The sequence below is a fragment of the Pogoniulus pusillus genome, chromosome 6, assembly GCF_015220805.1.
Source record: "Pogoniulus pusillus isolate bPogPus1 chromosome 6, bPogPus1.pri, whole genome shotgun sequence".
NCBI lineage: Eukaryota > Metazoa > Chordata > Aves > Piciformes > Lybiidae > Pogoniulus > Pogoniulus pusillus.
This window is the reverse complement of record NC_087269.1, coordinates 44,979,970-45,006,835: the sequence shown is the minus strand read 5'-3', so window position 1 is coordinate 45,006,835 and position 26,866 is coordinate 44,979,970. Positions and strand designations below refer to the sequence as shown.

The following is a 26,866-nucleotide window of genomic DNA, read 5'->3' as shown; positions in this document are numbered from 1 at the left end:
TTGGAGAGCTGGGAAACAAATTACAGCCTCCGCACGTGTGCTGCTGAGGCAACTGCCCGCTGGCAAAATGGATGGGGGGAGAACTTTTGGATGCCGCATCAGTGTCTCATTAGGCATTTCTTAGTGTATTTTACAAGTCTGTGGACAAACAGTAGTTAAGGTTAGATGGAAAAAAAAAATCTCCTTGTGCTCCCTGCGGGAAGGGGAGGGGTGAAGAGTCTGCTGGGGACAGGCAAGGGACTTGCTGCTGTACCCAGAGCTGTTTGGAGATGCAGTAATGTGCCCTAAACTCTGATGTGTGGAGTGGTGGCTCAGTCCGATGAAAATTTTCAAAATGCCAGATAAATTCCCTGTTTTCTGCTTAAGAGACATGGTTTAACAACAGAGCGTTGAGCTACATGTGTGGCAGAAGTTTGAAATTGGCCTGAATCTTCCCAAAACCTTCATGAGTGATAATTTTCAAGGTCATCAAATGTGTTCTTAAGCAGGGGTGAAAGGAAACATTATGAGTGTGCTTCCTTGTTGCTGTCATTGCTATTTTGCTGTATTAGAGTCTTAATGGCAATGTTTTCCTTTCTTTTTTTCACAAACAAGATGACCTTGGTGGTTAATGACCTGCTTACAGTCTTGGGCATGGCTTTGGTGGGGAGAGAGCATTCATCATGTTTATTCAGTAATTTCACGTTGTGGAAAGAGACGCTTGACACTGGCTGCAAGGAGGCAGCAAGCGAAGTGGTATAAAGGGACCTGGCATCCGGGAGGAAGAGCGTGCCTCCATTTCAAGGGGGGCTTCCCCATTCAGTGCACACAATGCTGAAACCAGGTGGGGGGAGGGGCTGGAGAGCATGAGGTGGACTGATTGCAGGAGGGTCTGTGCATGGGGGTGGAGGTAGTGTCGCTGCTTGGCACTGTGGAGGTAAAGAGCACCACCTGGTCCCTTCCCAGCGTGCCCTGCTTTTGGCTGCACAGCTGAAGCTAAGTGGCTTTGCTTTACCGAGGCTCACCTGCTCTGTGCAGACTACCATTCCGCAGAGAGCGGCCTGAAGAGACGGGGAGAGACGTTCAGCCAGCCGCCCTGCTGCTGCCCCCACTGACCTTCAGCGAAGAAACTGTTACATGTAGCTGTGCATCTTCTGTGCACCAAAAAAGCAATGAGTAAGTAGCACCAGGCCTTCCTGCCCCGCGTTGCGCGTAAGGGCCGGAGCAGGGTTTGGCGTGCGTGGTCTGCAAATACTTGGCGCTGTGCTCGGGCTCGAGTGCTGCAGCTGTGCTGCTGCCGCCGGCAGCCCCAGCTTCGGAGCTGTTTGGTCGAAGTTGTTTCTGTTGTTGCCGTTGCTTTTGTGGAGGGAGAGTGGGGTAATAAGTTGTCTCTTTTAGTTCTGAGGTTGCTGTATAAAGAGGTGTTAGGTGTGAATTGCTGTGTTGTAACTAATAACCTGCTGCCCTGGGAAAAAAATTCTGGCTTTGGAGCGAGTTTGCTTGGTTGTTTTTTCCTCAACCTGGGGTTTGAGGGAGACCTGGATCGGTGGAACGAAATTTCGAGTGAGTTGGTGTAAGGGTCCTGTCGTTGGTGCTGTCTGCCACTCGAGGGGATGGCGGAGAGGCTGCGACCCTGTGGGCTGCGAATTTATTTACGTTTGCCCCAGTAAATCTGTTTTCATTGTTACTTTGTAAATCGTTACACAGGGTCAGGCCTTTTCCCGGCATTGAAAAGTTGGGCAGTCACTTTAAGGGCTTTTCACTCTCCCTGGCTGAGGCAAGTGGTTCCTCTTCTTGCTGGTATTCCTTGCTGCTTAAATAACGCTGGGCTTGACGAGGAGGAAATGGTCTCTGGAAGGCAACCGACATTTTCAAAAGCACTCTTCCACAAAGGAGACTTTGAACTGTGCTAAGACTTGAAAAGTTAAATAATATTTTGAATGTTAGAGTTCTAATGTTTTCCTATTGTCATGGGAGACTTGGATCGCGTCCCAGGATTGTGGTTGACTTTGCACCACACTAAGGCCTTATTTATTACCGCTGTGGAGATGAACTTAAAGCTACTTCACCCTTTTTTTTTTTTTTTTGGTTGGGTTAACTCTTAAAATTCATGCCTCTTTTTAAAGGCGAATTTAAAGTTTGCTTATTTTTTTAACAGAGCAGTGATGAGGAGAGCCATTTCTTGAGGGCAGTATCTGTGGAAGGCTTCTGGTTCCTCAGGGCCCCTCACACCCTGCGAGCCGTGTGCAGAGGGTGTGAGGCTCTCCGCGGCCACCTGCGCAGTGAGAGCTGTGGCGGTAATTAAGCTGTGTGGGAGAGTGGAATGCTGCACGTGGAGGGGGGATTTAGTCCCATGAACGTAAGAGAGCAGTGGAGGCAATTGACAAAGTGGCGTGGAAGAGTGGAACGCTGCACGTGGCGGTGGGATTTAGTCCATGGCCGTAGCGGAGCCAGGAGCTGTGCCCGCTCTGTGCCCGCTCGCGCTCCTGCAGCAAGGCTTTGCGCTTGGCCCGGCCCAGGCTTTGCGCTTGGCGCGGCCCGGGCCTTGCTCGCGCACGCGGCTGCCCGAGCTGCGCGCCTCGGGGGTTCTGCCTGTGCCTCTCTGAATGCCTTCACCTGTGAAATGGCAGAGCTCAGACCTTCGCAGTTGCAGCGGGGGAGAAGGCCTGGAGGGTCTTCAGAAGGGTTTGCCCGGGGTGGTGCAGCCCGGCTTTGTGGCGTTCGCAGCTGAGTTGGTTTTCACCTGGGGGCCTACTTGAGGAGCAGTTTGGATGGAACAAGAGTTTTTAGGAAATGTAGTTAATACTTCAAGGACATGTATGCATTTACTAAGGTCTCAGAAAGCTCCAGGAACTGTGGTAACAAAGTTCACTGTGCTGTTATGTGCTGGTCAAACCCCGGCCTTCATTGTTAGTTTTTTCCTGTCATCATCCCTCCCCCCTGCCCCCAGGATTCACTTGACATAAAGCGTGGTTTATTTGGCATCACATAATCTGCATGTGGTAGTCATGAACCCTTGCTTTGAGGACATGAGGTCTAGGGCTGCTTGTGGCTGTTCCGTCTCCAGGGCCTATCTTCTATTAGTGTGTACTTCCTGCCTGTTCCCAGGAGCCTAATTATTAATATAATAATATGTAATAATGGCATATCAGACCAGATTATGTTAGTGTAACTTGCTTTTACAATAAGCCAGTGTGTTTGCTGGTTTAAGTTGAAAGGTAGGTGTGTTTCTCTGCTAAGCAAAAGTTCCTTTCCAGCTTCTAAAAGGACAGAGATCCCTTTGAGTTTAACAGGGTTCTATGTCTGCTAAATGCAAAATGAAGATGGTTTCATAACTGCATTTTTGGCCCAGGTAAAAATGTAATAAATGAAGCATGAGGCAGAGGAAAGGGAAGAACCTAATCAGATGCTGAAAGGACTTTATGAATATTAAGTACTTTCCACTTAAGCAGTCTTTTTAATAATCTGAAACATTAATAGGTGTATGACTGCCTGCATCTACACCAGCTGTATCAGAGAGATAAAAGTCCCCATTTAACATGTTTTTATGAGCTTGCTTATGCTAATGTTTGACCTACAGAAGTTGTCATGTTGCAAACAGCTTTCTAGGAAACAGAATGTATGTGGAAATAAACAGTGTAAGTGTCACTTGGTTCTTTATCTAGGGAATAATGGAGTAACTGACGGTAGTTTCAATAGTTTGGCTTTTGGTGGTTGTTGTTCTCCCCATACCTGCACTCCTCACCCTCCGAAGGTGTTCGGCCTAGAGTTGTACTTGGTGATTCAAGAATAAACCTCTAAATGCATGTTGAATATTTTCTGATAACTACTTATAGGAGCCAATTGTAGTGAAGTTATTGAATTCCCTACTGGAGTTGCCTGCATTCAGTCTGTTATGTGTACTGCCAAGTAGTGATTGTGATGTTTTGGTTTTTTTTACTGTATGTGTTATGAATGCAAGCTGTGCCAGTAAAGTAAAAAAGGTGTGGTTGTGACTGGTCTCTAAACAGTCTGTGGATATCAAATTTAAGCTCTTTGCCATCAGAAAGATAATTGGGAAAATTGGCTTCCTCGAACCTGTTCTGTTTTCCTGATCAGTTTGCTTGTTCTTTTGGATGTCCCAAAAGGCAATGCTGATGAAGTACCCGTTACATTTTATGCCAGATAAAAGCATGGGTGAATGTTCTACACAAGTTTGAGTGGATAATTAGGTAGTGTTTAAAAACAAACTCCCTGTAACAGGAACAACAAAAACCCAACTCATACTAAACCTCTTACTTTGGGCTTGTCTGTTCAGTTTCCTGCTCAGAAGGGCTGGTCTGCTCTGCCTCTTCCTCCAGCATTTTTGCTCCTGTTCTGGAGCTGCTGTATTGAAGTGAACCAGGACCTGGTTTATTTGCCCTTGGTGTTTGCGGGCTGTGATCTGAAAGGGATTAGTATCAGCTGAACTGTCCCTCAGGCATGTGTCAGGTGGGCTGTCTGGAGCAGGATTTTACCTCTAAACTTGTGGATCAGAGCATATTTCATACTGGGATCAGACTGTAATCAATACAGGTAATTCTTCTGTGCATGTATGTTCACTCGTTGCTTGGAGAGCAGAGCTTGGGAGTAGCATACTTGCATTTAAAGCCCACTTTATGTATGTTCCTCAAAGGTGAATATGTTGCATGCCTCTGAATTAGTCGACTACAGAAAAACAAGAAGGGAAAACAGAGCAGCATTTCCTGCCACTTATTTGTGCAAGATCTGGGCTGTATTGCACATCTGGAAGCAGCTTGCTACTCTCAGTGCGTTCGTCGGTGATTAGCTTTTTTTCCTCTGGTGCATGTAATTTGAGATCTTGCTGTGGAGCTAGGGAGGAGTTCTTATAGAAGGAGATAAAGAACTTTCTTGTTTAAAGCGTTCATACTGATCCATTTGAAAATCTGTTTAATAACTCAAATTAATTTCTTAGAAAACTCAAAATCGCTAAGTTGCTGTTGTCAAGTAAACAAGAAGTAGTAAAAGGAAAATTATTTCTTGCTACTCCTGCAACAGTTTTTTCTGTTTATCCTCTTGTCGCTATGTTGCAGACCTTGTGTGTCAAAATAAGTGAGTAAACAATGGCTAATACAAGTGCTTGAAAACACTTTGCTTATGACCTTTGGAAAAGTTGAAGTTAAGAGATTAAAAATAAAGAATCATATTTTTCTCTCTTGCTTTTTTTGTGGAGGAGATACAGAGCCTGAGTGTGTGAAGCATTTGGGTTTTTTCACTGCAAGGAAAAACAAAAAGACCTAGTAATTTTGGGGACTTCTGGGAACAGTTGCTGGATATTTAATAGAGCTCTTTTCCAAACTGATATGTCATCTTAACCAAGTATTTATGATTCAAAGATTTATTGTATTGCATTATTACATCTTTTTAGTAGCTGTGATAGTAGTTTGTTTTTTCTTAAAGGCTGGGATGAAAAGGACAGACTGAAGTGGGCTATTTGCTGCAAAGAAAATGTGTGCTCTTTCTTTATGGTACTTGTGGAAATAATTTCAGTCTGTATGACAATGTATTTCAAAGTTACCTTCTCCCTTCTTCCCAGGTGATTCTTAGTTGATGTCAATAGCAGAGATTTATATGACCTTGGGAAAATGGCCTTTTTTAGGGGAGCTGAAGACATCATGTCTGTTGTTTTCTTGAGCAAATTAGTGAATATTGGTGGTGCACTGTTTATTGCACCACAATATGTAAGCCTTTTTTAGTTATGGACCAATAACTCATGGGTTATGCAGTGGTGTCTGAGTAATTTGGAGCTCTCTTGGAGTCAGGATATAGTGGCATGGTGCTGTGGTAACCATATTTTGCCCTAGCTTTTTGTGCAGCAGCTGGATAGTGTTTTTAGTTATTGCTAAAATTTGTGATAGGAAGATGCCTGAAATAAAATGTGAAGAACTCTGTATAATAATAAAATCAATTGCACTGTTTCCCCGGTAATTCTAGAGACTGATGCATCATTAATGTCGGTAATACAGTGGCTGTCAGATCACAAACTTCTCAATAAATGTGCAGCTGGCAGGCTTTGATGGAAATTGGAGGCAAGCAGAGAATGAGATTTAGGGCTTTGATATATGGGGTGTCAGCCATGTGATGAAGTTTTTATCAATTTCTGTCACTTCTGTCTCTTACGCTCACTACATATGTGGTCTTCCTTGCAGTTTTTGGTGGCGGCTGAAATGAGAACTGCACCTTTTTACTGTTCTGTTGATAGCCACAGAGCTTAGAACAAAAGCTGATTTCGCTCTTAAACACATTGTTCTGTGTTATGGTAGCTTCACATCAGAAATGTAATACAGTGATTGACTGTTATGCAGCTAGCGATTTATTATCTGTGATAATAATTGATGGAAACTGGAAGTAGAATTAGCCATCAAGGAACTTGCACAAGTACAGCAGCAAGCCTATTGTTGAATATCCTCATGAAAACCTGTACTGGGAAGGTATTGACTTTTGCACTCCTCCTGACTCTGTTTTTCATGTTTGCATTTTAAACTGCAGACTAAATCGGGACTTTTCCATATCTTTAGATTAACCCATCTGAAAGACTTCCTAGACCTAGAGCAGATACTCAGATCATCAAATGTATATGTTGCAAATCCCTGACAATGTTTATTTAGGTCAGAATTATGTAAACAGTTGGAAAGTGGCACAAATATCTTCATCATGAAGGAAAAATAAACTAGTCTGATAAGAGTGAATACTGGTAAGTACATTTGAATTTGAACACCATCCACTTCTGTGTTCTGAGGAACGTAAGCTTTTGTGATGGTCCACACTGGTTTACATGGTCAGTAAGTTGGAATGTGAGGATTTTCTCTCTTCACACTCTTGCAGCAAAATGAGGTCTCTAGAAACACAAAAGAAGCCCTTGCCCATTGTAGGGGTAAGTTTGTGACTTTGTCACATTAGCAATAGCTTTGCATGGCTCTGGGCCAGACTTGGCTGGAATAGTTTCCCAGTTGTAACGCCTTGCTAGCAGTGTAGAACAAGTGTGTGCACTTTGAGCTGTGCTGTTGCTGGGGAGGGCATGCCCTCTTGCACAGAGATGTTGGGTTTTGATCTCAGCAAACTTTGGGAGAAAATGGTTTTCTTCTTTGCATTTCTGATGTGAAAAGAAGTGAGCATGCAGATGTTTTATACATAAATCTCTAAAGCCTAATTATTTGTCACTTGTCTTACCTCCACGTGTTCTTCCAGGGAGAGTCTAACTGGTACTTCTCATGCCTGAAATCCCATGGAAATTATTAGTAATGTAATCCTGCATAAAATATTTTACAGGAGTTTAGTTAAAAGAAATGCCATTTAAAAAACAGATATGCTGATTCTCTATGGGTGGATATTAGACTTAAAGAGGAAATTTTGTTCAGTGTAACCCATCTCTCTTTCAGTAGTTCAGAGATGCTTAATGCCTTATCCACATGCCTGGATTTGCTGCCTAAATTCTTAGCTGCAATGATATTTTGAGCTCTGGTCAACTGGGAAAAGTTTGGGGAAAAAAATTTGTAGCCCATTGTGCCCCCTTGGGCTTGCTTGCATTTGTACACAATCAGTTGTTGGTTCTGAACACCTACAGATTAGGTAATACAACATGTCTGCTGATGCACTGATGCCCGGTATAGCTTAGTTGTGTTCATGTAGGTTGTGAATACTTAAGAACGTTTGGACACGCTAGCAGTTTTGGGCAAAGTGAACACAGAGTTAGATTCTGAGTGGTGAAAGGAGTTGGTGCATCGGTGAGTTGTGAGTTGAATGACTCAAATGATGTTGTAATTTATCTGTCCCAGGAATTTGCAGTGCATATAAGCACTAGGCACCCACGACAGTGTAAATTGAAGGATTGTGGTCCACGGACCACAAAAAAACTCCCTATTCCCATGAACAAGATGGTTTTAATTTTTTTCCCTAACTACTTTATGAAGGCAGTAATATTTGGCAAATAAAGTTGTTTGTTTCCTTGATTACAGGCTAAGTGCACAAGAATCAGCAAATTTCCTGGGAAGATTTTAATTCTTGTGTGTCTTTAACTCCTTCTGTGGTCCTATACCTATCTGTTTGCTTCTCATCTGTCCTCGCTTTTCTTGATGCCCTAAAACAGGAAGCTGTGTTTAGAAAGAGAACTGCAATTTCTTGCAAATACATGCATGTAGCTGATTTGCTACTTGTTTTTTAGACACCACTGCTGCTTTAAATGTAGATGACTCCCGTTTTCTACTAATTGATAACTATCTTTTTCCCTAATTTAGGGAAATTGGACACATACAGATGTATGTATATATATTTAGTACTTACGGTACTTTTTGGTATGGTGAGATTTTAAATTCTTTCCCCCTTTATCTCTAATCTTTCATGTTCTCTATATACTCTTCCTTACAGAGACTCAGCATTTAAGGTTTTGTTTCTGTGCATTTCCCTAAAGGTCTGTAAGTACACGTTTTATATTTTAATGTGAGTGGAATTGCCTAAGTAGATCTCACTGCACATTAGCCCTTTGGAAATTAGCATATACAGCTAGTTCAAAGCAGCTCTTCTAAAGCTGGAGGCTTTTCTGTTTTGTTTTTGTTGGAGGAGGGCTACAGAAAGCCAAACTTGCCTTTTATGGGTTAAACAGTGGTATTTGTGTATGGGTAGGCAATATTAATTTTACTGAAAAGGCTCTGCATCTGGCCCATAGTTTCTCACAGGCAGATGAAATCACAAGGAATAGCTGGTAATGTCAAGTACAATAGATGATACAATTATTAAATTATGTAGCATTGTCTAATCTGCTCACACAGCTTTGCCTGTTACCAGTGACAAACTAATATGCCATCTGACTTGACAGCCCTCTTCATTTATTGTAGAAACTTGACACAAACTGTCATTCATGTGCTCCAGAAGTGATGTGTTTCGGATAACAGGAAATGCATTCCTCTGACACCTTATAAAACTCTACATCTGGCTGAGTGTTACGTGAAAGAAACCATGGAGTCCAGTTCATAATAACAAATTCAGCTTAAACTGAATACATGTACCTGTCCTCTTAGTTTTCATTTCATGGAAGCTTGTGGAACCATTTAGGTCCTCGTATGCACTCTGTTGTAGAGGTTTAGACCCAGAGCATGTGAAGTTATGCTTCAGCATGGTGCAGTAGTTTCAGGTCAAATTTCTGACCTTTACAGTACTTGAAGTGAATATTTTCAGGAGGTTCAAGGTGTGCTGGAACAGAGCACCAAAGAGGAGACCAGGTTTCAACCCTCACTTGCAATGATTATGTACAAGTTTTGGTTTCTTATTGTATGATAGGAAGAATGGGATGAACATCATTCCTCTGAGATAGGTCTAATGAGAAGTGATGCAGAGCATGTATCTCTCTTGCCTTGGCCTGTATTCCTTCATCTGGTTACTTCTGTCCATATTAATATGTCTGGCATACTTCCTGGAAATACTGCTTGTGGTGCCAAGCCTTTCAGTAGTTTTGTAATGGGCCTGACGAACATGTGGTTGTTCATCTGTCTTCCACCAGCCACGTCTTGGAAAGAAACTTTTCTTCAGAGGCAAAGTGGCCTGCCTGTGCACTGACCCACTGCTACACTGAGATAATACCAATCAATTGAGAACATTCTTATATCTTAAAATGCATCCAATTCAAATTGCTCAGACTGCAGCAAATTTGAAGCTGCTTTTCATGTAATTGTTGATCGTAGAAGCAGAGAGTATATGTGAGTACAAAATTTTGCATCTCAGGGGCTTGAATGTGTTCTCAGCCAGTGAAATAGCTGTGATGGCTGAAATGTCAAGAAAACCAAACTTGCTCCAATAGGACATCAATCTGTTGCTCTCTTAATCTGCCTGTGCTATTCTGTAAACTGCAGTTGATTAGAAACCAGATACAAGAGTGAAGAGGGTCCATGTTCTGTTTGTGTAGTGCTTGAGTACATCATTTAAGAGAAAACTATTAAACACTTTTGTACTCCTCTCCTGAGGTTAAAAGCCAACCTATGTGCAGAGCTCTGAAAGGACTTCTCTTCTGGGAAGAAGGCTTCAGTCTGTTGATCTGACTCAGCTGTTTTACATCCATCTATTTGCTCTTGGGTGCATTGTCACAAGATGATCTGATATTTGAAATTACTTGCCCCCATACTACTTGCAGTAATTTTTTTTCTAGATGTGCTGGTTCAGATTAGCAAGAACATGATACATCCATGAAGTATCAAACACAATAGAAATTAGTTTTAACATGCAGGATCAAGGCCATTAAGTTTCTGAAATAATTAGCGGCTGAATTAGCCTTGAATTAGAACTGATTCTCTTATCTTTTTGAGATGGGAAGACAAAGTAGTAAAAAAGCTAAGAGATAGAGCTTTTAAAACTTCAGTTTTTGTGGAGAAATGGCTGGAATATTAGGAAATTGCATTTGTCTTCCTTCTCTTTTGAAAATACATAATTTAATCATTGCTCTTATAACCTAGCTTTAGTGTTCTCTGGATGTTTCAGGGATGAGAAATGCTGCTAAATGATCATTCTTGAAAAGCAGGATATAAACCTAGGTGTCTAAATTGTTTCACTGAGCTTACTGGCACTGCAAAATCATGCTGTTGTCATCCAGCCACTGCATGCTTTCATATACAGTGTTTAAAAAGAGCTTCTATGTGCATGTGTCTGTACTGTATTCCCAGATGTTTTGAAGGAGAGCGTTAAGGGCATTTCAGCAACAGGCATCAGAAAATATATTGGGTGAGACTTGGCATTTATTTCTTCGGTAAGGTTTACTGTGATTATTAAACCAGTGAAGCTTGCCTAGCTTCTCTTAAAACTGCTTGGAACTTGATTGGTTGAATTTGTTTTTTGTGGAAGCCTTTTTGTTGGGTGGGAAGAACAAAGTGAGTATGGTTGCCTTTGAGCTATGTGCTTGGAGATAAATCCTCAGTAGTGGATCGTCTAGGGGGTGTGTGCATTGCTTCAAAAATAATTTGTCATTAAATCAGGGGAAGTTGTTGAGTGGAGATGGTTACCTATAAAAAGACAGGAGAAGGTGCTTTGCTTAGTCTAAAAACTGAGTAGATAGAAAGAGCTAGAGTATATTCAAATCTAGTTTGTGTGACTATTAAGTCATCCAGTTTTGAGTCAATTTTTAAGTCTGTTAGAGCTCAAGTTAAATCAAGCACGTGTTAATTTTGTCCTTATTGAGAAAAGGGCTTACATGGACCATATTCTTACACATCATCAGCTTCTGAATGAAACTCCAGTATCCCTCAGGTGTTCTGCTGGCTTGCTTTTATTTCAGTGTCTGTACCTCCTAACAGGAAGTTGGTGTACAAGTATATTCAGTGGTGTAAGGATTTCAGCAGCAGATCAGAAAAGCACCCTCAGCAAGTTTGCCAGTGCCAACAATCTGTGTGGTGTGGTCAGCGTGCTGGAGGGTGGGGGTGCCATCCAGCAGGACCTGGGCCAGTGCCAACTTCATGAAATTCAACAAAGCCAAGTGCGTGGTCCTGCACCTGGATCAGTGCTATCCTAAGTACAAACACAGGCTGAGTGGAGAATGGATAGAGGGCTGGATTTGGGTGTGCTGGTTGATCAGAAGCTCAACATTAGCCAGCAATGTGCTCTGGCAGCCTCGAAAGCCAATTCTATCCTGAGATGAATTGAAAGATGTGTGATGAGCAGCATGAGGAACCCACCTGGTGGGTGTTGGAAAGGCTGTGGATGTAGTCTACCTGAACTTGAGCAAGACCTTTGACACTGTCTGCCATAGCAGACTCTTGGCAAAGCTGGCTGCCCATGACTTGGACAGGTGCACTCTGAGCTGGGTTAAGAACTGTCTGGCTCGGCCCAGAGAGTGGTGGTGAATGGCGCCACATCCAGTTGGTGGCCAGTCTCTAGTGGTGTGCCTCAGGGATCAGTGCTGGGCCCAGTCCTGTTTAATATCTCCTCTGGATGAGGGGCTTGAGTCCACTCTCAGTGAGTTTGCAGATGACACCAAGTTGGGAGTATGTGTCAATCTGTTAGAGGGTGCAGAGGAACCTGGACATGCTGGATGAACGGCCACAGTCCAGTGCTATGAGATTTAACAAATGCCAGGTTCTGCACTTTGGCCACAACAACCCCAGCAGCACTACAGGCTGATGACATAGTGGCTGGAGAGCAGCCAGGCAGAGAGGGACCTGGGGGTACTGGTCGACAGCTGAACATGAACCAGCAGGGTGGCCAAGAAGGCTAATGGCATCCTGGCCTGTATCAGGACTGGTGTGGCTAGCAGGACCAGGGAAGTCATTCTGCCCCTGTACTCAGCAGTGCTTAGGCCATACCTTGAGTACTGTGTCCAGTTCTGGGCACCTCAATTTAAGAAAAATGTTGAGATGCTCGAATGTGTGCAGAGAAGGGCAGCAAGGCTGATGAGGGGGCTGGAGCACAGCCCTACGAGGAGCAGCTGAGGGAGCTGGGGCTGTTTAGCCTGGAGAAGAGGATGCTCAGGGGAAACCTCATTGCTGTCTACATCTACCTGAAAGGAGGTTGTAGCCAGGTGGGGTTGGTCTCTTCTCCCAGGCACTCAGTGACAGAACAAGAGGACACAGTTTGAAACTACACCAGGGCAGGTTTAGGCTGGATATTAGGAAAAAATTCTTCATGGAAAGAGTGATTGGCATTGGAATGTGCTGCCCAGGGAGGTGGTGGAGTCACCATCCCTGGAGGTGTTTAAGAGGAGATTGGATGAGGCACTTAGTGCCATGGTTTAGTTAATTAGATGATGTTAGATGATAGGTTGGACTCAATCTCAAAGATATTTTCCAGCCTGGTTAATACTCTGCGTGTGCGATTCTCCCTCTGTGCAGAGCAGAGCTCTGCTCTTGTGAGACCCCACCTGGAATACTGTGTCCAGCTCTGGAATCCTCAATACAAGAAGGGCATGGAACTATTGGAGCAGGTCCAGAAGAGGACCATGAAGATGATCAGAGGTGCTGGAGCACTTCTGTGAAGACAGGGTGAGAGAATTGGTGTTTCATCTGGAGAAGAGAAGGTTCCAGAGAGACCTTATAGTGGCCTTCCAGTATTTGAAAGGGGCCATCGGGATAATTGTTACAAAAGTAATGATGGGATGAGGGATAATGACTTCAAAATGGAAAAAGCTAGGTCTAGGTCAGACACTAGGAGTATTTTTTCCCTCAGGAAGGTGATGAGGCATTGGCAGAGGCTGCCCAGAGATATTGTGGGGACTCCAACCCTGGAATTTTTCAAGACCAGGTTGAATGGGGCCTTGAGAACCAGGTCTTGTAGAAGATGTCCCCTGACTATGGCAGGAGGCTTGGAACTAGATAGTCTTTAAGGTCTGTTTCAACCCAAACCATTCTGTGAATCTGTGATATCATGCTGTCTTGTTCTGGACTTAAGGGAAGTTAGGGAATTTGGTCTGCATCTCTGCATTCTTCATGTAGTGACTTAACTACTGATGAAAATACCAGATCACTGTATAGTTCAGTGTTGAAGTTTTAAAGAGCACTACACAAATCTATTCCTTCTTTCTAAAGACACCACTTGCTACACTTTTTGTCAACTATGTGCATAGCTTTTCTTTGCAACATCCAAAGGTTTGAAATTGTGATTGAAAAGTCTTTCCAAAATTCTCCCCCTCCCCCCAGTTTTAAAAATGATCCAGTGTGTTTTACGCTGCAGATGCTTTGTTTTCCTCTCATTCATTCAAGTCCTACATGTTCCTAATTGTTATTTATATTTTTTAGCTTGACACCATTTTGCCTTGGAGCTTAACTATGAGAAGAGAAAAGAAGCTAGAATATTAATTTTGTTAGCTTCGCCAAATGTAGGATTAAGGTGCAAAAAGCTAAGTGCAAACAGCTGCTCAGTATGACAAGGGGTACTTGGTGAATGCTGTTTTAATGATGTTCAAGTTAGAAAATATGTTGATGAGTATCTTGAACAAGATTAATTTATATAACTTGTAACTTGCAAGAGGGCTTGAGATTTATATCTAATAAATATTGATGGTTTGTAACTGAGTTTGTTGTGCAGATAAATGCCAACTGACAATTATTGCCAAGCTAGTTTTAACCTTCTGAGGCAACTTTTTAGGAAAGAAACATACAGTAAAAGGTCTCTGGCAGAAAGTCAAGAACTGGAGTTAGGTGGTCTACTTAAAAATGCTTCTTGTAGTGAAAAAGATTGGCACTGTGGGGTGACTTTTGTTTGTTTAAGGTTTTTTTGTTTGATTTAACATCTCTAATCTTTTAGCTGTTCATCCACCCCGCAAAGCTTTCCAGTGAATGCTGAATTCTGCAGCTATCCCTTAATTTCAGGGAATGCCAATGTAGAAAAACATATATATATACATATATATATATATCTCCAGAGTCATCTGAAGCAGTATGTAGTCCTATTTAGATGAACTTGCTTTTCTTTGGAACTCTGGACCTGTTTATTGGTGCTGTAGTGCTGTGAGATAACATTTGTGGAAGTTTTTGAGCAGGCTTAAAAATAGTCTTTTGAAAAGTATGTTCTTTTAATATACTGCAGTGCTTTCTTGAGTGTAGGGTAGCGATACAGGTCTGTATTAAAAAGTGTGTGGAGAGCACACAGGCGGTACAAAATGAGTTTTACCCTGGAGCACCCTTCTTGTTTCTGCAAGATACGCTGCCACTGTTTTCTGCCCTTCTCCCTAGTCTGATTCAGTTATGGTTATCTGAGAATCTGCTTTCAGGAAAATCTGAAAAGCAGTAAAGGTTACCTGAAACGTGGGTCATGTGCACCAAAATGCTGTGTTTATATCCAAGAGATGATTGCCTTCTGTCTGGGAGAATATGAAATACAGCACTGACAGCCATTAATATGTATGGTACCATTAACATTGCACACATGAGTGCAATATGAAGGGAAGCAGCGTAGGCAGGACAATAAGGTGTGTGCTTGATTACACTACTGACCTCTGGGGTGGCTGTTGCAAATCACGGTGATTAGGTCTCTGCATCTTCCTGTGCCTCCCTTTCAGATGAACACTCTTCAAGGAAGACGCAGTCACTTGATGGATTGTAGAATACTATGTATTAAGGCCTTTATAGAATTACAGTCTAACCCACTCTCATCAATTGTAATTCACACAGACTCATGATTAGACTTTTCAGAAAGTATTTGCAGGTTTGACCTTTAGATGAACATTTTCATTGTTAGAATTAACAGTTTGTGTTTTTTCTTAAAGTCATGAATGTCAGAGCATCTTACTTGTGCTTTAGATAAGTAGTATAAGAAAGCAAACAAAAAAACAGTGCCCTGAAAACTATCAATCTAATGCTGCCAAAACTTGCAGTCTGGGTTCTAGTGAAGTCAGTGCCAAAAATGTGATTTGCTCCATTACAGCAGGGAATTTGCCTGTGATCTGATATGTTAATTTAAGTGCCTGTGTATTCAACAATGTCAACAGAGTTTCTTTGCAAGGAAAGTAAAGCCTCTTTGCATCATCAGTTGCTAAATTGTATTTTTCATTAAAGCTTTTCTCAGGAACGTAAAATCTTAATCATTTAAAAGCAAAATCTCATAGACTTGGGAAAGCATCATAAAAGCTTCAAGTTGATCATTAGGCTCACATTTTCAAAATTACAAATTCTGAAATTGTTTTATTTAGTTTTTTTTAGTCTAGTTACCTTATGTCCATTGAGCAAAGCTTACTTTGCTTACCTTTGTGGATGTGCAGCTACGAGTTTTAGCTTCTCTATTGACACTGTGCTTTGACTTTAGCTTTCTTGCAGTAAGATGCTGTGTTAGAGTTGTGAGCTTGGTGTTTTTTTTTTACATACATGAGGTTTTTAGGTTGGAAACGTCCTAGACTGAACACCCAATCTACTAATTCTTAACGTTTTAAAATTTCTTTTTGAAAGCATGGTTGTGAAATCAGTTTTTATATTTTAAGCATGGAATAGGAAGGAAGAACTTAGGAGTTGTGAGAAAGAATACAGTTCCTTAAATCGTCTCTATTTTAACCAGCCTAATGCTTGGAGGATCTGGTTAGGAACTCTTGATTACTGTAATTACATATAATAATAAAACTGAAGGCCTTTGGAGGAACCCAGGGCAATTTCCAGTGGTGTTTGTGGATGAACTAATTATTTTAATACATTTGGAGTAATGACTCTTAGATTTTCTTTTGTTTTTCTTCAGCATTGCTGTAAACAAAAACTTTCCTTGCAAAAGACTTAATTGGTTGCAATTTGTTGGATAGATAGAAGCTGGGAAACAGACAACAGAGTTCTGTTGGATACAAGTTACATGTGGTTTTGACTTAATTAGGTGTTTCAGGCTTTCTCCCAGGGTGTTGCTGAAGTTTCAGCTTCTGAAATTTTGATAAAGGGAACAGTCCTGTAACTGGGTTTAAAATAATAATAATAACAATTTAAAAAGCTGGAGCAAGACCATTTCTCCCAGGAGACTGAAAAGAGTTTTGGAGATGTGAATGCTTCAGAGAGGTGCTGATGCCTACTCCATCTGTGCAGTCAGAGTTGCAAGGAGTGGAGATAGCTTGTGAAGCCTTAGGACTGATGGATTCATGGACAGCTGTTAGCATTTGAGGTGCTGGGAGCTGACACAATGGAAAAATACTGTTGACTTTCTATTAGTAGGTTATTACCTCTAGCAATTTCCATTGCAGCTTCCCCTTTCTTTTGTTTCTGTGTGCATGAACAAAACATAAATTGCTGATAACTCCTCTGGTCAGTACAATGACTGTACAGCCTGACACTGATGGTGATAGAATGAGTGAAAAAGGCCCTTCTTTTTTTTTTTCCCTGAATTTCGGCCAGTGGAGCCATCATACTAGTACCTGCATACACATGGAAACACTGTATTTGTAACGTGGTGACACTCGTCACTTCTTACCAAATCAATGCACTTCTGTACTTTTCATCACTGTTCTTTGACCTAGAGTTTGAACCTTGGATTTTGTGCAGGAGTGCTTAAGAAATGGCCACAGCTAAACCTAAAAACAATAATCTGGTATTATAAATTTGGTGATGGTAATAGGGGTGAGGATGTGAGCTAGTAGTGTCTCATGTCAGCAATTTTGATATCCTTATAAATAAGGTAATATAAGGTAAAAGTATAAATGTTCTGCTAAAACTAGAGGCTTAAAACTAGGGAGATGGGGGGAAAAAATCATAACGAAGTATCAGCAAAATTTGTCTTGACTATTCATGTTGGAACTAGATGATCCTTGGGGTCCTTTTCAACCCTGAGAATTCAATGATTCTACGTAGAAACCAAAGTTCTAATGTCTTCATTAACTGTGGAACTAATATCAACATCAAGTAGGTTGACACTGCCATCTCAGTTTTGGGGAGAAAAAGTGAGTTTAGTACTCTGCTGTTTAACTTCCTATTCCATTAGTTATCTGCAAGTGTACTTGTTTGAATCTGCTAAGCAAAACTAGGTCTGTGTTTCCCAGAAAGTTCTGGTGTCATGCAGGCAAGTTCTTGCAAGTGTTTTTTTTGGCAGAGTTTTGGTTGAAGTTCATGTATTCGGACAGTAAGCACAAAAGGAAAGTTCAGTGTGTGAACCCATATGTACCTTCAAAAAAAGTTATAACCATAATTTGATACAGCTCCATTAATTACCTGCTGCTTATGGCCTCTAATCTGTGCATAGCAGTTTGTTTCCTCTCCTCTTGAGGTTAAACTTCTATCAGCAGGGGAATGTGTTAACATTTGAGATCAGAAGGCTTCCAGAGACTTGCTCGGCAGAGCTGCTGGCATGAAAAGGCTTGCAATCAGGGTCTAGAGGGCAGCCAGCTTACGTGTGGTGTACAGAGATTCAAATGTCTTTGCCTACATTCTTTTACCATCTTTGCTGATCTAGAAACCATTTTATTTGGTGATTTGGAAAGATAAAAGCTGATGAGAGATTGGGCTCTGTCAGTTGAAGCTTCTCCCTTGGCTCCACACAGACCTGGGTCAGGAAAATGCTGAGGAAGTGCACAGACTGCTTTGGCAAAAGATCCAAATTGCAGGTGGGCTGCTGTTGTGAGACGGCAGCAGCTGCCCATGTGGAAGCAGGCACAGCCTTCCCAGCACTTGTGAGTGGTGAATACAGCTAGAAAGCTGGAGAGTGTGTCTGCCTTCTGAGAAATGATTGGCAGAGAAACAGAACTCATTACAGAAGCGTCAGAAGATTGGGAACCATTTGCTTATGCCAATTCGAATTCCTTTGGTCCCTAGAGACTTGACACTCAGATTCACCACTATGAAATATTCAGGTTTTAATCATCATTGCCCAGTGCAAAAACTGTAGACTTGTTAGTTTCTAAAATAATGAGTGTTTTTTCTGCAAAAACAAGTGTGACTATGTGTGAATGTATGTGGAAAGTGCATGTAAGTAGGTACACAGTATAGCTATATATTAAGCTTTTAAAAGCATGGGTATATCTGAAATGTGTATGTATTTATATTCACTTTTCTGCAGGCTTAAAAAGGAAAAAGTCCCAGGCAGGGCAGTCTGCTGGGGATGATTTCTGTATGGTTTGGCAAATGAAGAATAAGGCACAGAACTGAGCAGCAGGTATGCTAGCAGGTTAGCAGTGGCTCAGCATAGAGGATTTAACATCTGATCGTATGCTTTCCACAGTAACTTTAATATATGTCTGACTTGCTGTTGAGCTTTATTTAAAACAACAACAACAAAAATCCTAGTTTTGTAACGGTCAAACTTGCTGGATCTGAAGGTAAAATTCTATGAACATTGGTACTTTTGTTTCAGATTTGCCCAGCTGTTCCTGTTTGCCAGACTGTGCTGCGGAACAGTCTACTGCAGCAGATCACTCTTTTCCTTCAATTATTTTCTGGGAATCCCAAACCCTAGTGCTCTTTCTTCTGTATCTGGCTACTCCTACAGCCTGAAGTCATATGCTTCCTGTTATCCAAACAAGCTGTCCTCCGATAAGCACTGACAGACCTTTTTGGTCTACTGAGTCGTTGCATCATCCCGTTTCTACCCTATCATCAAAGTGTGCAGTGCTCCTGGAAACACTGTGTTCCTGGCTCTTCCCTTCCTGGCTTTCCCCTTCCACCTAGTCAGTGTGGCTTGCTGCTAGTTATTCTCTTTGAATGTGGGTTTGGTCATTCTTGTACAGCTATGCAAAGAATTATTTAGCAACTGCATTGGGATTTGGAATGACCCTTTTAATAGAGAACAAACCATATTTGTCCACTTTCTTCTTCTAAGAGACAGATGAGTGAAGGCTCACAGCATTGTTAAAACACAGATTGAATGTGGTGTTTTAACAGATGCCAAAAGCCCTCTGGTCTGCTTGATGGTCTCAAGGTTTCTGTTTTAGTACAGTACCAAAGAATATAAATGCATGAATGAAACATGAACATTAACTGAACAAAAAGGCCAGTTAAAAACCTAACCTAAATATTTTTTTTCCTGTAGGTTTTTTATTGTGTTGTTTTTTTTCCTTGTGTGGTGTTTTTTGATTTTGGCTTGTTTGGCTTTTTTTTTTTTTTGCATGTCTGCTTATTCCCTGTGGACATCAAAGATGGGGTTTTTTTGGTTTGTAAGTTCTTATTAAAGTTTTGTTACTCCACTTTCCCCAAGTAGAGTGTCATAGCTGTGTAATTCATAGAATCTCTGAACTCGCCCTGAAAATAAGAATAATAGGAAAAAGTAAAATCTTTCATGTTAGTAACCCAAAAATTGTATGTGTTTTGCTTTAAAATGCATTGCTCTTATTTGAATCCCTCTCCTCCATAATCATGTTAAGATATTTTATGCACAGCTGAAGTGTAAAGTAGCAAGTACATGATTTTTAGACCCAAGTTGCTTGTACATGCATATTTTTCTTATGAGAATTTCATTGCAAAGGTGAGCTTGCTATTTTGGCATTTGGAAAGAATAGGGTGCATTTTAAATACCAGATAAAACTGATTTTCAACAAATTTGGTGTCTGAGCAGGTCTGTGTTGGACCATAAAACCTCATAGCCTGGCTTGCTGCCGCAGGAAGGATTCAAATGCTGTCTGATTTTTCTTACAAGGCTTTAGCTTGTTGATTGGTATTGATTGTTGAAGGAATTGGCCACTGGAGTAGATGCTGAATCAAATAATCCCCTCGTTCTTGCTTTGCAAATCCATTGTCATGGAACAAGCTGAGAAGCTTTGCATGCATGCTATGGTGTGATGGGAAATTCTCTCGAAGTCCAACTAGTAAAAATGGCATCTTTTTTCTTCTTCTTAAAGTGCTGTTGACAAATGATATTTGTGCATAGATTTTAGGGTAGTACATTGTAGTTACTTCTAATATGTTAACAGCAAAAGTCCATAAGCATTTTTTTTTTTTTAATGCATCTAAATGATTTAGACATAGTGAGATTCAGCCTTCCAAATCACATAGGTAGTGTTGAAAAATTTCCTCATGTCTTCTTTCTGTCTAAAAAACCTTAACTACCTATTCGTCTCCTGACATACAGACAACATAAGCAGAGCATCTCTAGCTAATGCAGTTACATATTCAAAACTGATCTCAGAGATGTTTGTGACAAAGCTATCAACTGTCCTTGCACCACCTGCCTGAGACTTCTGCAGCAGTGTGGGGCGTGTGGCAGGTATGTTGGAATGCTGGCTGAGGAAGCTGGGACCAGGTGATAGCATAGAAAATAGACAGGGATTTTGTTGGTACGTTTCAGTGAAATGCAGTGGTTCAGGTCTGTGTTAATTGGAATTCTTAAGGTATAAAGTCAGGCTGATATTTTTAAGGTATTACTGCTGATGTGTGAAAGTAAGGATGAACCAAATGGGAGGTGCAGGATCAGCCATATAAGCCTTGTTTCTGTAACTGCCTTGTATGAAGCTCGAAGAAGTCAAGGATTCATATTGTGGTGCCATTTACAGGCTCTGGCTGAAAGACAGCTACTTGTTACAAACTTTGGGGTCTCACTGTTCTGTTGGTTACCTGTTTCTGTCCTTGATCCTGAATTATTTTTTGTGACCATTGCATTTTTGTTTATTGTTCATAAGAAGGGCTCATTTGAAGACTTACCAGGATCCTAATTCTCTTTTACATTAACTTGTTTTAGTTGATAATTTCATAACTCATTACTCATATTATGTTTTAAAGTATTAAAGAATTTATTATTTGAGAAGGAAATAATTTACATGGCAAATAGGAGCTGTGGAAAAGCTTCTGAACTTGGTGGAACCAGGGAGTATTTACTGTAACTTATTAATTGTGTTGATCATCCACATAGTGAAGCTATGCTGTTTTGTTAGGAACAGCAGGATTGTCAGTAATAAGAGTTTCTTTCAGGAGATATTTGTAAAGGCTTCTTTGGAGACATTTTTTTCTCTGCTTTGGTTTTTGATTAAATTCCTGAGGATTAATTTCTTGTAATAATAAGTTAGGTTTTGGATGAATTTCCAGAGGAAAAGAGATGTTTGTGACCATATGAGTTTCAGGACAAGCAGATGTGTTAGAGGTGGGAAATACAGAGAAATATATATGCACATCAGGGTTAGGGTTCACTGATTTTTCTTCTACCTCTGGGAGACTAGTACTCAGTCTCAGCTATTGACCACTGATAACAGGAGCCTATCACAAAGGGGTATCAGAACTGTTGATCAGAACAAAAGATTTATTTGTCTTTACTATTAAAATATCAGAATTAGGTAAAACATAGGTTATTACAAAATTATATGAAGCATTAATATAATAAACAGTTAAAAATACATATGCAGTGTAGAAAACAATCCTTTTCCTGGCACTATTTTTTAACATGGCACATGAAAAACTTTCAGTGGATGAATGTCCTCCATTCTTGAGGTCTCTGAACTTGCTAGACCCTTTGGATCATTAGCAGATCTTCTGAAAATTATTGAAGTTACTTTTGTAGCAAAAGCAACAAGTCAATGCCACTAATGCTCTGTTCTCTTCCTCATGTGGTGCTTCAAGGCCAAGTGGATGACCAGGCACCTGAAGCAGAACTGGTTGTCGTTTGCTTGTTTTGCAAACCTATAGCTAAGCCACTGGCTTTAAACAGCTCCTCTCTCCCACATGTGCAGTGGCACTACGATTACAATGCATTGCACAAGTCTTTAATAGTAGTGATATTGTTGCCAAATGATCTCTGCGTATTGATAACGAATTTTCTGTGTTTTGCACCACCCCAGGGAAAGTTACATGCATAACTAGATCACTGAAGTGATTTATGAGATGGAAACCTGTTTATAAGCTCATTTTAGTGGTGCTTTGACAGTTGTTTGGCATCGTTATTTTAAGTGACTTCTATCATGGAATCTGGTTGTAAGAATAAAGGGGGATGATTGGTGAATATGCAGAAACTGTTGTATGAGTCCCAAACATCCAATACAGAAAGGTTCTGTCTTGAAAAAGTAACAGAAGTCAAATAGTTAAGCCTCACATGTAGGTCTGTGATAGTTCAGTTGAATGTGCAATACTGTACTAGAAGTTGTCTCTCTTTTCTCTGAGTCTTTGACAGGTTTTAACTACTAGTTCAGAGTTGCTTTCCATTAGACTTAGCTGCAGCTGTCATGAGACATATTTTAGGCATCTGAGAAAATTTGTTTTGCAACCTTTGCTTATGTCATCTTAAAACAAGCCTTGCTTTTGGTTAGGAAGGGGAAATACTAGGTACTTGTACACTCCCACCTCATCTTTTAGATAGAGATCCAGATTGTGTTGTCAAAATAAAAAGTCCAGGTAAGTTATTGGGCTACAAAGACTGTCAGAGGACTGAAGTGCATCTCCTGTGGGAACAGGCTATGAAAGTACAGGCTCTTCAGCCTGGAGAAGCAAAGGAGACCTTGTAGTAGCATTCCACTATCTGAAGGGGACCTACAGGAGGGCTGGGGAGGGACTATTTGCAAGGTCTTGTAATGGCAGGACAAGGAGTAATGGGTTTAAACTGGCAGAGGGGAGATACAAACTAGATGTTAGGAAGTTCTTTACAGTGAGGGTGGTGAAACACTGGCACAGGTTGCCCAAGGAGGTTGTGGCTATTCCCTCCCTGGAGCCATTCAAGGCCAGGTTGGATGAAGCCTGGAGCAACCTGTTCTAGTGGTAGGTATCCTTGCCTATGGCAGGGGGTTGGAACTAGATGATCTTTGAGGTCCCTTCCAACCTAAACCATTGCATGATTTCCAGTGGCAGCAGCTTTTCCTGGCTACTTTTTCACCAACATTTGGCATTACCTAGTTACTCTGATCAGTACATTCTTAAATCATTTTCAGGAAGAAAAATGCTCCATAGGACATAGATTTTGGGAGCAAACAGATTGTTCCTGTACTTTTTCCCTAGATCTTTAACATTCAGAATTTTGTTGCATAAACTTATGTTCTTGTAAGGAACTGATGCCATCATGAGGACTGTAACACTTTGATCATGAGGCGTTGTTCCTGCAAGTGCTTTTGAAGTGGGCTCTGGGTGTGTGTGTGCCTCTCTAGCACAGTTCTTGGTACTGTGTTTGGCTTTGGATGTGCCTGCACCGTGCTCCAGAGCTATTACTATAGCTCATTTAAACAAATGCAAATTAATTTAGGTTCCAGTGGCAAGGCTGATGCAAGGCTAAGGTTTCACTGACTAAATATGGGCCTAGAGCTCATGTTTCAGTATTCCAAGTTGAAGTTTTCATGACTGTGGCTCATCTTCATCCATAGCTGAAGGCACACCTTAGCTGCTCTAATGTAGGTCAGGTAGGTCCTTGCATTTTGCAATCATACTTGGTTTGCTGCTGAGGATTCTGTTCCCTATTTGATGTAATTTAAACTAGTGAATTTCAGTAAAATTGTAGGAGATGAAAGTTGAGAGAGCAGCTTCGTAAGGCAGGTATTCTGCCTGTGCATAGGATGGACAAAAAAGGGCTTTTACTTCCTTTCACTGGTAGCTGGCATTGCAAGCCAGGCAAGGTGCCACCAATTGGCATGTGTCTCCAGATTCCCCATTCTGACATGAGTCAATCAGAGATGGTAAAAACATTAGGTCTAGTCAGAATTTGCCCCAGTCAAGGTTCACAAAAGCTTCAAGAGACTATCTCAGTCGCCATCATTTTTCTGAGCTGAGACTGTCATTTTGACAGGTGGATTTTTCTACTCATCTGTTTCGCTGGCTTGCTGGCTGGCAAGCAGCTCGGGATGAAATCTTCATCTTGCTCAAGCTGCTGGGTGCTTTACTATTGACCTCAATGCTCCTTCCCCTTCTCAACCCCCATGACATTGAATTAACCTATATTTCAAGTATATCAAATTCGTAAACACTGTTGGGGGGGGGGGGGGGGGGGAGTGTGATTGCTTTAGACTGCTGTGTGTTGAACGTGATTGACAACATTGTAACTGGCCCTTAGAGGAGATAAGAGGAAGCAGATGAGCCTTGGTCCCTAAAATTGCTACTCCCTTGCATTGCTACATGTTTACTACAAAAGACAGAAGTCTCCTTTCAAACGTTCTGCTTCATGTTTTAGCCTCTCTCCTGCTGCCAAGAATATTTTTACTCTGCATCAAGAGAAAATGAATTCATGCCTTCAGGATTTCTGCTCTTTGCTCTGTGTTATATGATAGCAACCCAGTGAGATGTGCAAGTAGAAACTGCATTAATGATTTATAAAAGCTGAGAGCTGTTTAAATTTTTTTCCTGTTTAATGACTATCAATAATTTAATGCATTTACTGTATGTTTTTAAGAAATAACACCCATATTACGGGCTTGGGTTTAATAGGCTAAGTGACTCAATCTTCCAAAAAGTGCCAGTTTTCAGACATGAAATATATACTGGTTTTAATTAAGACAAAAAATATGAAATCCAGCTTGTGAGATGCAGATAGTTCTTGAGAAAAAAAATGTTTCTTCATGCCTCTTCCCCAGTGCCCTTATCCTTTAGGCTGTTGTCTTGTCAGCACATGGCTCACCAACAGTGACACCTAGGAGCCTACACTGCCACTCCAGATGGGAGGCTCTGGCGGATGCTGCTCATAACCACGCACCCTTATGTTCTAGGTTCCAAGTTCCACCATAGCACTGCTGTTATAGCTGGGTTATCAGTATTGTGTCACATAAGTTGCTTGGGGTATGTTGAAGAGTGTGGCATTTAGAGAAGGAATCGTTTCCTTCTAAATCTAGCTTGAAAGGGAAATAAATGTTTTGAAAAATTACTCCTCCTGTGTTTCTTGGGAAGTCACCACATTTTAATTGATGAGGATCTTGCATTGTGCTTGGGTGCACTGGATTTGATGCTCAGGGCTTTGCATATAAAATAATGGGGAATACAACCTTACTTAGGGTTAGGTGTGCATTTTTTGTTGATTGGTAGCTGCTGTGATTAAACTGGTAAGTAAACATAGCGCATAGGTTGGTGTGTTTTAATGATCATGTAATCTAAATGCATCAATATGAATAGTGCTTCTGTAAACTTCCATTTTCACATGGACAGATGCCAGTTTGCAAAGAGCTTTTTTTCAAGGTCTGGAGAAAGTAGATGGGGAAAAATACATAGACAGGTATAACATTTAAGCTGCAGAAAACACAGAAATAAAATGCATTTGAATTAAAGGTAGTTCAGATTAGTAAAAATTATGCATCTTGTTTAGGAGCTACTTTTCATGTAGGTAAAGTACAGAGTGTTGTGTTTAGACATTTGTTGATGGGTAGATTACATGACTTCACTAAGACATGGGCAAATTGAAGGAAAAATTATGTGGGAGATCTGTTTTGATTCACTCTTTACCTTTTGCCTGCATTTCTGCAGTAATATCTTGATAATTTTTCTTGGCTATTTGTAATGGATACTTGAGAAGAACTTCCTGTCTTTGTGCAGATAAGGTTCTGGGAAAACAGTATTTATGTTTGAAGAAGTTTGTTTCTTCACAAAAAACTTCAGTACAGTTATTTGTGTTAGAAGTGTTTACAGACACATAAACACTTGCACACATGAGTACATGCATGGATAGTAGGGACATGCTTTTAATTCATACTAAACCAAATGAGAATTTGTTGGCTTGAGTGAGAATACCTAGCTTGTTCTCTTTATGTTGCTGTAGGTAGGCACTATGTTGTATTTAAGATTCACTTCATACTAATTCTGTCTCAGCTGCAGATATTAGAGACTAGGATGGAAAAGGAACTTGCTCTAGAGGGAGGTGAGGTTCCTGGCTTCAAAAGACAGGGTTTAGAGTCCTGCCCTGAGAGTTAAGGGAGGGTGCCAAAAGTGCGCAGAGGTGCCACTGCTGTTAATGGCAGAGAGACTGTGCAGAGGTGCCACTGCTGTTAATGGCAGAGAGACTGTGCAGAGGTGCCACTGCTGTTAATGGCAGAGATACTATAATGTATTTTACTAAGGTATGCAAAAGATACTTCTGGTACTGTTCTGAGAAACATTTTAGCTACAGGTACTACAAGAATGTATATGAAAGAAGGTTTCTTTTTTCCAGATTCATGGTTAAGAGTAGGTATTTTTGCCTTTTTTTTCCTCCTTAACTTTCTTGGATTTTGGCTGGGGGTTTTTTTGTGTGTGTGTTTTTGTCATTGTTGTTGTTTGTTTGTTGGTGAGGGTTTTTTTGTTTTGGTTATAGGTTTTTGGGGGGTTGGTATGTTTGGTTGGTTCTGGTTTTATTTGGTTGGTTTTTGATTTTTTTAAGTGAGAACTTTAGTTTCCTTCCTTCCTCAAAAGAGATCAAGAGGCTGAAAGATAAACAGAAAAAAAGGAAAATACTTTTTATTGTGTTATAAACCTGACCTAATTCTAATAGAGGAGAAAAAGTGAACATAAAATTCACTTGAAGAAAAACACTTGTTGGTTAAAAGTAGATTGAAGAACTTTTCTCCTCTAAATTGTGTGAGATGGTAATGATGTACTCCCCCCCTCTTTAAATCCTACTTTGCCTAATG

General features: G+C 40.9%; 1 protein-coding gene across 14 annotated transcripts in view; it reads left to right on the top strand.

Annotated features, from left to right (window-relative positions):
* The window catches only part of ZMIZ1 (zinc finger MIZ-type containing 1), a 359,852-nt gene that overhangs the window by 22,701 nt on the left and 310,285 nt on the right, over positions 1–26,866 (top strand). For 7 of the 14 annotated variants that reach the window (XM_064145454.1, XM_064145447.1, XM_064145448.1 and 4 more), the window contains exons 1-2: positions 715–916; positions 1,018–1,155. The exons of 4 other annotated variants lie outside the window; for them this stretch is intronic. The gene's annotated coding sequence lies outside the window, so the exon portion shown is untranslated. Of the gene's footprint in view, positions 1–712; positions 917–1,017; positions 1,156–1,310; positions 1,357–26,866 lie in introns of those variants that run through there. 3 more of the 14 variants (XM_064145450.1, XM_064145449.1, XM_064145445.1) reach the window with 2 other exon arrangements.